The sequence below is a fragment of the Frankliniella occidentalis genome, unplaced genomic scaffold (genome assembly GCF_000697945.3).
Source record: "Frankliniella occidentalis isolate FOCC.00 unplaced genomic scaffold, Focc_3.1 Scaffold1, whole genome shotgun sequence".
In the NCBI taxonomy this organism is placed as follows: Eukaryota; Metazoa; Arthropoda; class Insecta; order Thysanoptera; family Thripidae; genus Frankliniella; species Frankliniella occidentalis.
Window position 1 is genome coordinate 781,348 of NW_026267131.1, and position 5,467 is coordinate 786,814.

General features: G+C 55.7%; 1 protein-coding gene across 2 annotated transcripts in view; it reads right to left on the bottom strand.

Annotated features, from left to right (window-relative positions):
• LOC113213496 (delta-sarcoglycan) overlaps positions 1 to 5,467 on the bottom strand; it is an 83,726-nt gene that overhangs the window by 59,565 nt on the left and 18,694 nt on the right. The window lies entirely within an intron of this gene.

Here is a 5,467-nt window from a genome sequence, read left to right on the forward strand (position 1 = left end):
CCTTCCCCTCCCCCGTCCCCCACAGGGGGCTCTAAAGTTTGTTCATATAACGACAGAAAGAAGGTTGTTCCAAAAAGCGCGCTCCGCAGCTCGCCCTGTATTGAGCAAGTCAGACGAGACTGCGCGCCCGCGGGCTGCGTGTTCAAGCTATCGCCGAATCACACTTGCCTTGCATTCAACAAGAAAAGGATGTGCTTGTTATTGTTCCAATTTAACTGCCTTTTGTCTCATTATTGGTTCGGTGTTCTCTCGTCTATCGCCCGTCTTCCTCTGGATATTAATTATTTCTCGGCGATAAAACTGCTTGTTCCTCCGTCAGCGCTAATTTACGACAGCAGCCATATGAATGGGAGGACCACTTGCAAGAGGGAGACAGGAGGAGGGAGAGGGAGAGGAGTGAGGGTAAGAGCGGGGGGAGGGGAAGGTCGCCCCCCGCTCACTTGCCTTTGCTTGTGCCTTGAGGTCGACCGATATTCAAAGACGAGCAGCAACGGGGTCCCCTTTACCTCCTTCCACCCCCTCCTACCCTTCACCCCACCCCGTCTTCGGCCCCTTTTTTGCCCTTCCCCCCTCCCTCCAGCCAGCCTATGCTGCCAGTCGCGTCGCCGCGGTCCCCGGCGCGGCCCGCCTGAGCGCTCCAGTATCTTGCGGCGGGCGAATCCTTATATGACAAAATTTCGTGTAATAATGGAACCCCATTAGAGTAACGCAACGCTTTTCTTTTAGAGGACTGTCGGAGGGGGAAGTGAGGGGGGGGGGTCTACTCAAAGAAGACCGCAATCACAGTCTACTCCCTTGACGCGGACGGAGCATGGAAACGGGTTGAGCTGGAGCAAGGTAGTTCCACGCGACGTAACGCCGGCAGATTTTATGACAATAGCGTGGCCTGTGATTTATTCATCATTTTTCAGAAAACAAGATGATGTGTTAAGTATTAGAGGGCTTGTACTGTCGCGAATAAGTTAAAAGCTTGAACGTACGGTTGTTTATTTCAAGTAAAATCGAGTAAAAGTTGTTCATCTTTTAAGCGTTTAAAAGTCAAAGCCAAAAAAACCACAGCAGTTGTCAAGATTTAGGCTTTAGCTTGCTAGTGCGTTTCAGAATGTGGACACACGACAAGCGCGCGCAAAAAAATATTTTTATAGGTGTCAGCGAGTGGTAGATAGAGTATGGATTTCCCCGCAGTGTATGCCGCCTCTACTTCCTTTCTATCGGGCGCTCTACGTGGCTCGACCTCTGAGGCGGGCAAGGCCGCACCCCCGCGGGACGAACGCTACACCCCTGGTGAACAGAAAGAGAGAGAGAGAGAGAGAGAGAGAGAGAGAGAGAGAGAGAGAGAGAGAAGGCAGACCGTCCTGTCCGCCTGCAAACGCAATTTGCGTCATATTTCGACGCTTCGACAGGAACCGCCCCGTGTCCCGCGTATCGGAATCTGAAGCGGGGGCGGCCGAGGTGCTTCGAGGCGCCTGCCGGCATCTCCTGCTCACCTGCGGTCCGTGCGGGGCCGGGATCGAGGGGATCTCGAGCGTCCGCAGGTTAGGTGACCCCAACGGGCACGGTAATCACTTTCCACCTGACTAGTTTTGCATTACTTTGCCTCCCGCCTTCGACCCTCTCGGCGGCCCTTGAGAGGCACCGCCCGCCTCGGCCCCGCCTCCGCCCCGCCTCCGCCCCCGCCCACCACCGAACCGCGCCGAACCAAAGCAATCAACATTTTAAACTGTTTCGCTTACAAAGTGAGCAACTAAGATGGACGAATATTAATGACAGAAGAGAAGAGAACGGGGTGGGAGTATCTTCGGACGGGGAGACGATGTTTAGAGGGAGAGAATTGGGTGGGGGTTGGAAGGGCGGTAGATAGAGAAGGAGGGGGAAGGGGGGAGCCGCGCCAGAGCAGAGCTAGGCACATCAGGGTTGTGCAAGGCTCGCGGAACCAAGGCTGACATGATTTCTACCGAGCAAGGCGTCAGGGTCACATAATTACGTAGGATATTAAAATTTAAAGACTTAGCTACCTCGACAGTTTCAAAATCCGTTTCAAAATCCCCGATTCTTTTTGATCTTATTATTTGCTGTAAAACGTTATTCACGGTGGGATCGTCATGGTAAAAATAGACTCGAATTTCTTTGGGAAAGGATTTTTGTAATAACGTCTTGTATTCCCAGCAGCAACAAGGTCAGCAAAACAAACTCGAGTGCGCGCGGGGGGGCGTAAGCGGTGGAGAGTTGGGCGGACGGTAAAAGAAGAAAAAAATAAGAAAAAATAAAAGAGGAGGTGGAGGAGTGCGCCTCGCGGTTAAGGAAAGGGAAAGTATATCCCCTTTGGAGTAAACATCGGCGACGTTTTATGGTCAGCGGGGGCCCTCCTGGGGCTCGGGGCGCCGGCGCCTGGGGTGGTGGGGGACTCCGCCGCGAGCGAGTGCTGCACCCGCGCTTGCGGCCAGGAGGTGGGGGAGGGGGGGGGGACAATTATCAGGCTAAACGATAACGGATAACCGCAGACAGAGAGATGGAGCCGCATTCCGATCACCTGCTGACCGTTCCGGCAGGAGACCGCCTGGCGTGACGGCTGGCGGTTCACGGATCCGTAAAGCAGGGCGACCGAACCCCTTGTGTGCCGACCACGCTGAGACCCGCGTGGTTGCCCAGCCTGCGGCCGCCTCGGGACCACCCTGGTTGTGTACGCGCGGGCGTGGGGGTGGCCAGATCTGCCCCGCACCGGATCAGATCCGTTAGCGGTCCTAATGCCCTGGGATTTGGGGACCAGTGCCCGTGGCGCAGCGCGGCGGGGCGTGGCGGGGCGTGGCGTGGTGTGGCGGCCGACCGGGAGTAGGGGCGACCCTTATCAAACAACAGTGTAGGCCTTTTGTCTCACCGCTTGGACGTATTTCCTACCATGACCCCCGCACTCTCCCACCGAGAATACACACATCCCCGTCCCCCTACAACACACACGCGCGCGCGCGCGCGCGCACGGACCCTTCGTTCGCTAGGATGCAGCGGCAGTGTAATTTCGGGGAAAGCCTCAAAGCGGAAGCAAGGGAAAGAAAAGGGCGTTTAGTCGTCGTCTGCTGCCCGTGCATGGACCGGCCTGGCCCCCGTCGGCCCCCGGTACAGGGGGCGGAGATGGGCACAGGAGGGCCAGCGGGGAGCGAGTGCGACCCCTGACTGATGCGGGGGTAGAGGAAGGGGGGAGGGGAGTCAGCCCGTACGCCACCTGTGACCCTACTGCACACGAAGGGAGGGGAGAAGGGGTTTCGCGGCAGAATCGTTTTATTTCAAAAAGTTCGTCCCCCTGCCGGGGAAGAGCATCATGTGAAGAGAGCGGATGCAGAGCAGGGCTCCTCTGCTCCGCATTCTCGTCCGTGGATGGCTTGCAAACGATCGACGTCGGAAAAATAAAATGAACTATGGGAGGAGGGAAAAAAGAACGCCGAAACAGCATGGCTGCGCAGCGTCTCCAGAAATAATGATTGGCCGTCTCTAATGTCGAAAGGGCACTTATTGTCGAAACCAAGTCAGGATCTAAATGAGGTGTATGGAAATACCATAACTACGATTACGCAGGAAAAACAAAGTCTGAAAGAAGAGCAATTCTCCAATTTCAGGCAAGACCATTTCTACTGAGATACACACATCACAGGAAAACGTTTTCCTCAAACTGCCTGAAACCGCCTCAAAAAATCAGGCCTTGATTTTACCGTATATATTTTCCACTCAGTGGTTCGTCCCACACTTTCATACCAAAAAGAACCTCTTGACCCGCTATAATTGTATCCGCCACTCGATTTTATTTTTTATTTTCATTTATTACTTTTTTTGAAAAGGGGGGGGGGATTTCTTTTTTTGTCGTTGGAAGCGACAGGAGGGGCAAAATTGCATTGACACGACGGGGCAAAGCTGAGCGTGCGCCACTTTGGTCAGGTCCGGCATGCATCAACTTTTTAGATATGATTGGGGTTGGGGTGTGGGTGCGGGCGAGAGGGGGAGAAAAAGGAGACAAAACGGAGACAAAGGGAGACGAAGTGGAGTATGGGCATAGAACATTCACTAAACAAGCGACTCACTACGCACAAGGTAGAGCGTGCCTGCGAGCACGCATACCCCGAAGTGTGTGGTGAAGTCGACTGCTCGCAGCAGTAGACTCGAGCCAGGTAGACTTGTTGCCACAACGATCCCGGGCATGTACTCCACACACTTGCCGTCTAATTGTAAGTAGACACACAGCACACCGGCAACTACACTGAGAAACCAAAGTGTGCAACTGCTGAACGCTTAAATGTGAAGTGAAACTTCGAGTTGAAGCAAGTTGAGCAGGTATACTTGCAAGTATTGAACTCCGTCCACTATCTGACCTGTGAAGATGTTAGTGTAACTTTGGTTCGAGTGAGGAATTAAACATGTCCCAGGAGGGGGAAAAAATTAGGTGATAGGAGAGGACGGCCAGGGTTTCCTTTGAGGTCATTAAAATGTCAACACAAAAATACCTAACGCCCTGCCAGCAATTAGGATACGTTCTTGTGAGAATCCTGGCCATTCGTTAGTCGGATGAAATTCATGATTTTCAAGGAAACACCCCGAGCACACAGGCAGTTAGAACAGGCAGGCAGGCAGACAGACAGACGGCGCTTTCTTTTCCTCATCATAGCCTTCCCCGTGCTTCTACCTACCCTGCTCCTTCTTACACGACGCGTCGGTGTCGTCGGCACATTCCAGTGCGCTGGCGGGGATATCACCCCCCCCGCCCCCGGAGCATACCTGCCTGTCGGCCCCCCGTGCAATTAACGGGCTATTCCCCCCGCCTTGTAGACTCCCCCGCCCCGCACACCGCCTTCTAGCAGCCGACCGGGAAACATTAAATTACCGTCCCGAAATCATTGAGGAGGGCGCTGGGCTGGGCGAGCGTTGGGCGCGCTGTGTGCGGGCGGGGGCGATTGAGTGTTCGGCAATAAGAGGGCTGCGGCCGGGCGGGACGGGGCGGGGCGGGGCGGTTCCACAGCCCCCACCCCTCCCCCACAACCCCCTCTCCACCCGCCCTTTCACTAGGAGGCCCTTGCCTTTTCAAACCTCCCGCCACCCGCCCGCCCGCCCGCGCGCAATGTTGAATTTATGCACGTCTCCGCCAGTCCAGCGCTGCGCGGGCGGCGGCGGCGGGGGTGGTAGTAGTACACCCTACTACAACCCCTAACCGCCCCGCCCCGCCTCTAAGGCGACCGTCGTCATCGTCCCATACCTGGGCCCGGCGGCCTCCCTTTCCCCCGCCCCTATGTCGCCGCCGCCGTCGCCGCCGTCCCCCCGCACGCCCGCCCGTCGCCGCCCAAAAACTCAAAGTCAATGAAAAATGGCGGGCAAATTGGAATTTGCGAGGCTCGTGAGTCGACCTGATATTACATTCCAGGTTATAGAGAGGCAGCGTGGGGAGGAGGCGGGGGTACCACACGTCAGCATGTGAGGCGAGGGGCGAGGG